Below are 11,148 nucleotides of genomic sequence, written 5' to 3'. Positions count from 1 at the left end.
CTTTCCAGGGGATTTTCAATGCTAAAAATAGATTTCTTACAAACATCTGCTTTCTTTACTTTTCAACATGCACATCTTTCAAAACACAACTTTCTTTCTTTCTCATCGCTTCTCGGCCTTTTGGCTAACATCAAGTGTTGCAGGAGCGACACCATGGTCCTGCCATGGCAAGGTCGGGATGGAAGGGCGAAAACCAATCGCAATCCGAATTCATACCGTGGGTTACCTATCACCGTCCGAGTCACGGTGAACCACAGCGACGAAGGAGGATCACCTATGGATCGGGGCTTCTTCACCAGGAGGATCCTGTTGAAGGCGTGCGGCTTCCAAGCTACGGAGATCTTCACCCTGCATGACTCCCGCAAAGGTGGTTATTTCGACGTGACGTTCAAGCAAGTGGCAGACTGCGTCCGGCTCCTGAGGGTGTTCGAGGAGAAGAGAGACCTGCCGGAGATGAAGATCCTGACGGCGGAGCCGCACTTTTCTCTGCCGTTGCAACGGGAACGTGAGGTGATGGTGCATGTGTACAACCCCTTCGTCCCTGTCGCCGACGTGGTCACCTTCCTCACCAGGTACTTCGATAAGGTGGGGAGCGGCACTGAGATTCGAGACGACTTGGGGATCTGGACAGGCAAACGCCTGTTTAAGGTCACGCTAAAGACCGATGGTAAGGGAGCCATTTTCCACCCTCCTTCCAGTTTCGCAATCGGGGGAAACCGTGGCTACCTGGTCTACGCTGGGCAACCCAAGCATTGCCGCTCATGCGGCAAGGCTGGTCATGTGGCGGCCAAGTGCAGCGCCTCCCTCTGCAAGATCTGCAAACAGGAAGGGCACCAGACAAAAGACTGCAAACAGGCCAAGTGCTGCAACCTGTGTGGCGAGGCAAGTCACCTCTACAGGACCTGCCCCAAACGCTGCCGTACTTACGCACAGGCAGCCAAAGCCGACCACGGGGAAGCAGAAGAAATGTTCCGTGTCACTCCAACCACCAAGGCCCCCAGGGAGCTCAACGGGACAAAGGAGGACACAGAGAGAGACAAGGTGGAGAAAGAGATTGAGGCAACAGAGAGCCAATCAACAGCACCACCCCCTGAACCTTCCAGTCCTCAGGACAGCGAATCAATGGAGGAGGAGGCAGCAGTGGAAAAGCAGCAGGGGGAGTGGCGGACGGTGAAGAACAAGAAAAGTAAGAGGGAGCGAAGAAGAAGCAAAGGCGTCTCCCAGAGAAGCGGCAAGAGGCGTCTCCCATCCGACACGGATGACAAGGGCAGCAGCTCTTCGGATGAGGAAGTGCCAGAGCGGCACCGACAGAAGAGGCGGCAAAGCTCCAGGGCGTTGGAGGACGAGACACCCGAGCTCCAGAAAATTGGAGACAACAAGGAGACCAACGCACCCCAACTTTGCCTGCAACCTGAGGAGGCCAGTGCACCACAGCCCCTGGAATCTGGGAGCAGTGAGGCAATCATCGCACCCCAGCTCCAGGAAGCCGGGAACAGCAACCCCCCAGAGGGGGTGAGTTTTGGAGAAGCTTCTCCAGCAAAGGTCATCTCAAAATCCGCTCACTACGTGAACCTCCAGATGCCACTGGAGCAGAACACGGCCAAGGAGATCTACCTCAGCCCATCCAAAGTGAAGGAATTTGAGCTCACTACGGGTATGAAGGAGCAGACTAAAGGTCTGGGACTCTCAGAGACAGTGGGTTTGGTAGGAGAATAAATGCTTTAATATGGGTTTAAAGATTGTATCCATAAATGTGCGTAGCATTAAATCTACTACGCGATGTGTTGCGACCTTGGACTACCTAGCCAAGGTCAAAGCTGACCTGTTGTTTCTGCAGGAGTGTGCGATACCGCACCTCAGCTCCTACAGGCAATGGTCACGATGGTGGTCCCACGGGCCATCGATCTGGTCGGGCGGAAACGACTCTCGTTCCTCCGGCCTGGGTATTCTGCTGCGGGGAGGCAACTTCACCGTCTCCGAGGTCAAGGAGGTGGTGGGCGGGCGACTCCTGGTAGCAGACGTAATGTACAAGAATGCTCCACTCCGGTTAATTAACGTGTACGGCCCGGCACAAAGGGCTGAGCGGCTGGAGGTTTTTCAGCAGCTCCCACTGCTGCTGGCGACCTCCAGGCCGGTCATTCTGGGCGGGGACTTCAACTGCATCATCGATGCGGCTGGACGATCCGGCAGGGCCGGAAGCAGATTGGACGCTACGTCCAGATCCCTGATGGAAACAGTTAAGGATGCCAAGCTGCACGACGTCTTCAGCAACCCTGCAGACGGAGCGCAGCGTAGATACACCTGGTCGCGGCCAGACGGGTCCATTCGTTCCAGGATAGACTTCCTGTTTGTGTCCCGTGCATTCACAGTCAGATCCACCGACGTCAAGCCGGTGTTCTTCTCTGACCACTGCCTCCTACTGGCGGACTGCCACTTGGAGGAAGACCTGAGGGTGGGCAGGGGGGCATGGAAGCTAAATGTGCAACTGCTGACCCCAGAGAACATTGAGGAGCTCAAGAGGGATTACAAAGGTTGGAGAACCGTGAAACCCCTCTTTGAGTCCCTGACACACTGGTGGGAAGTGATCAAGGGAAGCATCAAGAGGTTTTTCATCCTCAAAGGCACCCAGAAAGCTAGAAAGGAACAGAGGGAAATGTCCCGACTCCAGGAAAAGATGCAGAATCTGCTCCGGCTGCAGTCGATGGGGGTCGATGTCAAGGAGGAGCTCCAAGAGGTGAAGGGCCAGCAAGCCTCGCACTTTGCCTCGGAGGCCTCCAAGATCATCTTCCGTTCCAGAGTCCGCTCCGTGGAGCAGGATGAGACGTGCTCACGTTTCTTCTTCCAAAAGGTACACAGAGAGCGCTCTGTGATCAGCAGCCTGAAGGAAGAAGACGGCTCAGTAAAGTCATCACGGTCCGACATTCTGAGGATCAGCAAATCCTTTTATGCCGGACTGTATGACGTGAAGCCCACGGACAGCACGGCCTCCCAGTCCTTCCTGTCCTCTATCACGGAGGTCCTAGACCACAGTACTCGGGAGAGCCTAGACAAACCGCTAACCCCTGACGAACTGACTAAGGCCCTCGAGTCCTTCGAGAAGAGTAAAACCCCCGGAAGCGACGGCCTGCCGGCGGAGTTGTATTCGGCTCTGTGGGACTTGATCGGCCCAGACCTGCTAGAAGTGTACGAGAGTATGCTCCTGGCCGGCATCATGTCAGAATCCATGAGGAAAGGCATCATCACCCTCATCTACAAGCACAAGGGGGAAAGGGAGGAAATTAGAAATTGGCGACCCATTTCACTGTTGAATATGGACTATAAGATTCTGTCCAAGGTCATCGCCAACCGGGTCAAATCCGCTCTGGAATTGGTGATTCACCCTGACCAGACCTGCTCTGTGCCAGGCAGGAAGATCTCTGACAGCCTGGCGCTGCTCAGGGATACGATTGCCTATGTACAGGACAGGGGTGTGGATACCTGCCTCATCAGCTTGGATCAGGAGAAGGCCTTTGACAGAATATCGCACACCTACATGGGGGATGTGCTCTCCAAAATGGGCTTTGGGGAGGGAATTCGAAATTGGATCCAACTGCTCTACACTAACATCAGTAGCGCAGTCTCAATCAATGGGTGGGAAACAGATAGCTTTCCGATTAAATCTGGAGTCAGGCAGGGCTGCCCTCTCTCGCCTGTCCTTTTCGTGTGCTGCATAGAACCCTTTGCCGAGTCCATCAGGAAGGATCCGGGCATAAGAGGAGTGACGATCCCAGGCAGTGGAGGCACTCAGGTAAAAGCCTCCCTGTACATGGACGACGTCGCCGTCTTCTGCTCGGATCCGCTGTCGGTGCGCAGACTGATGCACGTCTGCGACCAGTTCGAACTGGCCTCGGGAGCCAAGGTAAATCGTGGGAAGAGCGAGGCCATGTTCTTTGGGAAGTGGGCTGACCGATCCTTTGTCCCCTTCACTGTCAGGGCTGACGGCCTGAAGGTGCTGGGGATATGATTCGGAGGGACCGGGGCATGCGTTAGAAACTGGAAGGAGCGAGTGGCTATGGTGAAAAGGAAACTGGGCATGTGGGAGCGACGCTCCCTCTCCATTGCGGGTAAGAACCTGGTCATCAGGTGTGAGGTACTCTCGCTGTTGCTGTACGTGGCGCAGGTCTGGCCCATTCCACACTCCTGCGCGATGGCGATCACTCGAGCCATCTTCCGCTTTATCTGGAGGTCGAAAATGGATCGTGTCTGCAGGGACGCGATGTACAAGCCTCTAGATAAAGGGGGAAAAAACGTGCCCAACATCGCCCTCATACTGATGGCCACCTTGGTGTGCGGCTGCATCAAGCGGTGCGTAGACCCTCAGTACGCAAACACCAAGTGTCACTACGTGCTGAGGTTCTACCTGTCCCCGGTGTTGCGAAGGATGGGTCTGGCCACGCTGCCGCGGAACGCTCCAAGTAGTTGGACCGTGCCGTACCACCTGTCCCTGGTGGAAAAATTTATGCAGAAAAACACCTTTGACCACAAGTCCATCAGGCAGTGGTCAGCACGTAACGTCCTAGAGGCCCTGAGGGATAAGGAGAGGGTGGACCCTGTGGGATGGTTCCCCGAGCAGACTGTCAAAGTCATTTGGCAGAATGCCTCATCGCCAGAACTTTCCAACAAGCACCAAGACGTAGCTTGGCTGGTGGTGAGAAAGGCCCTCCCCGTCAGATCCTTCCTACACGCCAGGAGTCTCACCCCCTCTGCACGATGCCCTCGAGGTGGCTGTGGTGGGGAAGAGACCGTTGTTCACCTCCTTGTGGATTGTGCCTTTGCAAAGAAAGTCTGGAGAGAGATGCAGTGGTTGCTGTCGAGGTTCATCCCGAGCAGTTCTGTGACACAGGACTCTGTGCTCTACGGGCTGTTCCCAGGGACACACACCGAGACAAACATCAACTGCAGCTGGAGGATCATCAACTCGGTGAAAGAGGCGCTTTGGTCTGCCCGAAACTTGTTGGTCTTCCAGCACAAAGAGTTGTCCCCGACCGATTGTTGCGGACTGGCACAATCCAAAGTCCAGGACTACGTGCTGAGGGACGCACTAAAGCTTGGGGCAGCTGCCGCAAAGGCGCAATGGGGAAGGGTCGCTGTCTAAGACCTTTCTACCACAGCGCACCGAGAGACTGGGAACTGTTTAGAGCCCCTCGGGCTGTACAGATCAAAATGAAAGGCTGTAAATGACTGTAATATTGTTTGTACTGATGCACCTGGTGATACATTTTGTAAAAGTTTAACCTGGATTGTACCCTTGTAATGTTGTTTTTGAAATGGTTTTGAATGTGATTGAAGATTTTTATGAATAAAGTATATTTTTACAATAAAAAAAAAAAAAAAAAATCTGTTCTTATCAGTTTAATATCTGATACGTCCCTTATCTGGGGACCATATATTAAATTGATTTTTGGAGCAGGGAGATGGAATAGGGGCTTGCTCCGCCCACTCCACGCATCGACCCGGTATTGCAGTATCTCTGGGAATGGTGCACCACCCCTTTCCAGGGGATTTTCAATGCTAAAAATAGATTTCTTACAAACATCTGCTTTCTTTACTTTTCAACATGCACATCTTTCAAAACACAACTTTCTTTCTTTCTCATCGCTTCTCGGCCTTTTGGCTAACATCAAGTGTTGCAGGAGCGACACCATGGTCCTGCCATGGCAAGGTCGGGATGGAAGGGCGAAAACCAATCGCAATCCGAATTCATACCGTGGGTTACCTATCACCGTCCGAGTCACGGTGAACCACAGCGACGAAGGAGGATCACCTATGGATCGGGGCTTCTTCACCAGGAGGATCCTGTTGAAGGCGTGCGGCTTCCAAGCTACGGAGATCTTCACCCTGCATGACTCCCGCAAAGGTGGTTATTTCGACGTGACGTTCAAGCAAGTGGCAGACTGCGTCCGGCTCCTGAGGGTGTTCGAGGAGAAGAGAGACCTGCCGGAGATGAAGATCCTGACGGCGGAGCCGCACTTTTCTCTGCCGTTGCAACGGGAACGTGAGGTGATGGTGCATGTGTACAACCCCTTCGTCCCTGTCGCCGACGTGGTCACCTTCCTCACCAGGTACTTCGATAAGGTGGGGAGCGGCACTGAGATTCGAGACGACTTGGGGATCTGGACAGGCAAACGCCTGTTTAAGGTCACGCTAAAGACCGATGGTAAGGGAGCCATTTTCCACCCTCCTTCCAGTTTCGCAATCGGGGGAAACCGTGGCTACCTGGTCTACGCTGGGCAACCCAAGCATTGCCGCTCATGCGGCAAGGCTGGTCATGTGGCGGCCAAGTGCAGCGCCTCCCTCTGCAAGATCTGCAAACAGGAAGGGCACCAGACAAAAGACTGCAAACAGGCCAAGTGCTGCAACCTGTGTGGCGAGGCAAGTCACCTCTACAGGACCTGCCCCAAACGCTGCCGTACTTACGCACAGGCAGCCAAAGCCGACCACGGGGAAGCAGAAGAAATGTTCCGTGTCACTCCAACCACCAAGGCCCCCAGGGAGCTCAACGGGACAAAGGAGGACACAGAGAGAGACAAGGTGGAGAAAGAGATTGAGGCAACAGAGAGCCAATCAACAGCACCACCCCCTGAACCTTCCAGTCCTCAGGACAGCGAATCAATGGAGGAGGAGGCAGCAGTGGAAAAGCAGCAGGGGGAGTGGCGGACGGTGAAGAACAAGAAAAGTAAGAGGGAGCGAAGAAGAAGCAAAGGCGTTTCCCAGAGAAGCGGCAAGAGGCGTCTCCCATCCGACACGGATGACAAGGGCAGCAGCTCTTCGGATGAGGAAGTGCCAGAGCGGCACCGACAGAAGAGGCGGCAAAGCTCCAGGGCGTTGGAGGACGAGACACCCGAGCTCCAGAAAATTGGAGACAACAAGGAGACCAACGCACCCCAACTTTGCCTGCAACCTGAGGAGGCCAGTGCACCACAGCCCCTGGAATCTGGGAGCAGTGAGGCAATCATCGCACCCCAGCTCCAGGAAGCCGGGAACAGCAACCCCCCAGAGGGGGTGAGTTTTGGAGAAGCTTCTCCAGCAAAGGTCATCTCAAAATCCGCTCACTACGTGAACCTCCAGATGCCACTGGAGCAGAACACGGCCAAGGAGATCTACCTCAGCCCATCCAAAGTGAAGGAATTTGAGCTCACTACGGGTATGAAGGAGCAGACTAAAGGTCTGGGACTCTCAGAGACAGTGGGTTTGGTAGGAGAATAAATGCTTTAATATGGGTTTAAAGATTGTATCCATAAATGTGCGTAGCATTAAATCTACTACGCGATGTGTTGCGACCTTGGACTACCTAGCCAAGGTCAAAGCTGACCTGTTGTTTCTGCAGGAGTGTGCGATACCGCACCTCAGCTCCTACAGGCAATGGTCACGATGGTGGTCCCACGGGCCATCGATCTGGTCGGGCGGAAACGACTCTCGTTCCTCCGGCCTGGGTATTCTGCTGCGGGGAGGCAACTTCACCGTCTCCGAGGTCAAGGAGGTGGTGGGCGGGCGACTCCTGGTAGCAGACGTAATGTACAAGAACGCTCCACTCCGGTTAATTAACGTGTACGGCCCGGCACAAGGGGCTGAGCGGCTGGAGGTTTTTCAGCAGCTCCCACTGCTGCTGGCGACCTCCAGGCCGGTCATTCTGGGCGGGGACTTCAACTGCATCATCGATGCGGCTGGACGATCCGGCAGGGCCGGAAGCAGATTGGACGCTACGTCCAGATCCCTGATGGAAACAGTTAAGGATGCCAAGCTGCACGACGTCTTCAGCAACCCTGCAGACGGAGCGCAGCGTAGATACACCTGGTCGCGGCCAGACGGGTCCATTCGTTCCAGGATAGACTTCCTGTTTGTGTCCCGTGCATTCACAGTCAGATCCACCGAGGTCAAGCCGGTGTTCTTCTCTGACCACTGCCTCCTACTGGCGGACTGCCACTTGGAGGAAGACCTGAGGGTGGGCAGGGGGGCATGGAAGCTAAATGTGCAACTGCTGACCCCAGAGAACATTGAGGAGCTCAAGAGGGATTACAAAGGTTGGAGAACCGTGAAACCCCTCTTTGAGTCCCTGACACACTGGTGGGAAGTGATCAAGGGAAGCATCAAGAGGTTTTTCATCCTCAAAGGCACCCAGAAAGCTAGAAAGGAACAGAGGGAAATGTCCCGACTCCAGGAAAAGATGCAGAATCTGCTCCGGCTGCGGTCGATGGGGGTCGATGTCAAGGAGGAGCTCCAAGAGGTGAAGGGCCAGCAAGCCTCGCACTTTGCCTCGGAGGCCTCCAAGATCATCTTCCGTTCCAGAGTCCGCTCCGTGGAGCAGGATGAGACGTGCTCACGTTTCTTCTTCCAAAAGGTACACAGAGAGCGCTCTGTGATCAGCAGCCTGAAGGAAGAAGACGGCTCAGTAAAGTCATCACGGTCCGACATTCTGAGGATCAGCAAATCCTTTTATGCCGGACTGTATGACGTGAAGCCCACGGACAGCACGGCCTCCCAGTCCTTCCTGTCCTCTATCACGGAGGTCCTAGACCACAGTACGCGGGAGAGCCTAGACAAACCGCTAACTCCTGACGAACTGACTAAGGCCCTCGAGTCCTTCGAGAAGAGTAAAACCCCCGGAAGCGACGGCCTGCCGGCGGAGTTGTATTCGGCTCTGTGGGACTTGATCGGCCCAGACCTGCTAGAAGTGTACGAGAGTATGCTCCTGGCCGGCAGCATGTCAGAATCCATGAGGAAAGGCATCATCACCCTCATCTACAAGCACAAGGGGGAAAGGGAGGAAATTAGAAATTGGCGACCCATTTCACTGTTGAATATGGACTATAAGATTCTGTCCAAGGTCATCGCCAACCGGGTCAAATCCGCTCTGGAATTGGTGATTCACCCTGACCAGACCTGCTCTGTGCCAGGCAGGAAGATCTCTGACAGCCTGGCGCTGCTCAGGGATACGATTGCCTATGTACAGGACAGGGGTGTGGATACCTGCCTCATCAGCTTGGATCAGGAGAAGGCCTTTGACAGAATATCGCACACCTACATGGGGGATGTGCTCTCCAAAATGGGCTTTGGGGAGGGAATTCGAAATTGGATCCAACTGCTCTACACTAACATCAGTAGCGCAGTCTCAATCAATGGGTGGGAAACAGATAGCTTTCCGATTAAATCTGGAGTCAGGCAGGGCTGCCCTCTCTCGCCTGTCCTTTTTGTGTGCTGCATAGAACCCTTTGCCGAGTCCATCAGGAAGGATCCGGGCATAAGAGGAGTGACGATCCCAGGCAGTGGAGGCACTCAGGTAAAAGCCTCCCTGTACATGGACGACGTCGCCGTCTTCTGCTCGGATCCGCTGTCGGTGCGCAGACTGATGCACGTCTGCGACCAGTTCGAACTGGCCTCGGGAGCCAAGGTAAATCGTGGGAAGAGCGAGGCCATGTTCTTTGGGAAGTGGGCTGACCGATCCTTTGTCCCCTTCACTGTCAGGGCTGACGGCCTGAAGGTGCTGGGGATATGGTTCGGAGGGACCGGGGCATGCGTTAGAAACTGGAAGGAGCGAGTGGCTATGGTGAAAAGGAAACTGGGCATGTGGGAGCGACGCTCCCTCTCCATTGCGGGTAAGAACCTGGTCATCAGGTGCGAGGTACTCTCGCTGTTGCTGTACGTGGCGCAGGTCTGGCCCATTCCACACTCCTGCGCGATGGCGATCACTCGAGCCATCTTCCGCTTTATCTGGAGGTCGAAAATGGATCGTGTCTGCAGGGACGCGATGTACAAGCCTCTAGATAAAGGGGGAAAAAACGTGCCCAACATCGCCCTCATACTGATGGCCACCTTTGTGTGCGGCTGCATCAAGCGGTGCGTAGACCCTCACTACGCAAACACCAAGTGTCACTACGTGCTGAGGTTCTACCTATCCCCGGTGTTGCGAAGGATGGGTCTGGCCACGCTGCCGCGGAACGCTCCAAGTAGTTGGACCGTGCCGTACCACCTGTCCCTGGTGGAAAAATTTATGCAGAAAAACACCTTTGACCACAAGTCCATCAGGCAGTGGTCAGCACGTAACGTCCTAGAGGCCCTGAGGGATAAGGAGAGGGTGGACCCTGTGGGATGGTTCCCCGAGCAGACTGTCAAAGTCATTTGGCAGAATGCCTCATCGCCAGAACTTTCCAACAAGCACCAAGACGTAGCTTGGCTGGTGGTGAGAAAGGCCCTCCCCGTCAGATCCTTCCTACACGCCAGGAGTCTCACCCCCTCTGCACGATGCCCTCGAGGTGGCTGTGGTGGGGAAGAGACCGTTGTTCACCTCCTTGTGGATTGTGCCTTTGCAAAGAAAGTCTGGAGAGAGATGCAGTGGTTGCTGTCGAGGTTCATCCCGAGCAGTTCTGTGACACAGGACTCTGTGCTCTACGGGCTGTTCCCAGGGACACACACCGAGACAAACATCAACTGCAGCTGGAGGATCATCAACTCGGTGAAAGACGCGCTTTGGTCTGCCCGAAACTTGTTGGTCTTCCAGCACAAAGATTTGTCCCCGACCGATTGTTGCGGACTGGCACAATCCAAAGTCCAGGACTACGTGCTGAGGGACGCACTAAAGCTTGGGGCAGCTGCCGCAAAGGCGCAATGGGGAAGGGTCGCTGTCTAAGACCTTTCTACCACAGCGCACCGAGAGACTGGGAACTGTTTAGAGCCCCTCGGGCTGTACAGATCAAAATGAAAGGCTGTAAATGACTGTAATATTGTTTGTACTGATGCACCTGGTGATACATTTTGTAAAAGTTTAACCTGGATTGTACCCTTGTAATGTTGTTTTTGAAATGGTTTTGAATGTGATTGAAGATTTTTATGAATAAAGTATATTTTTACAAAAAAAAAAAAAAAAAATCTGTTCTTATCAGTTTAATATCTGATACGTCCCTTATCTGGGGACCATATATTAAATTGATTTTTGGAGCAGGGAGATGGAATAGGGGCTTGCTCCGCCCACTCCACGCATCGACCCGGTATTGCAGTATCTCTGGGAATGGTGCACCACCCCTTTCCAGGGGATTTTCAATGCTAAAAATAGATTTCTTACAAACATCTGCTTTCTTTACTTTTCAACATGCACATCTTTCAAAACACAACTTT

At 54.0% G+C, this 11,148-nt stretch overlaps 1 non-coding gene and 1 pseudogene across 1 annotated transcript; both read left to right on the top strand.

The window, feature by feature from the left end:
- Positions 1-5,345: 5,345 nt before the first annotated feature.
- LOC144669663 (U2 spliceosomal RNA) lies at positions 5,346-5,529 on the top strand. Its single transcript, XR_013573713.1, has one exon. It is a non-coding gene; the product is annotated as a U2 spliceosomal RNA (small nuclear RNA).
- A 5,345-nt stretch (positions 5,530-10,874) lies between these two features.
- LOC144669651 (U2 spliceosomal RNA) lies at positions 10,875-11,055 on the top strand (annotated as a pseudogene).
- Positions 11,056-11,148: the final 93 nt, after the last annotated feature.

The sequence above is a fragment of the Cetorhinus maximus genome, chromosome 29, assembly GCF_964194155.1.
Source record: "Cetorhinus maximus chromosome 29, sCetMax3.hap1.1, whole genome shotgun sequence".
Taxonomy (NCBI): Eukaryota; Metazoa; Chordata; class Chondrichthyes; order Lamniformes; family Cetorhinidae; genus Cetorhinus; species Cetorhinus maximus.
Note: the sequence above shows the minus strand (reverse complement) of the source record. Positions and strands in the feature narration are given on the sequence as shown.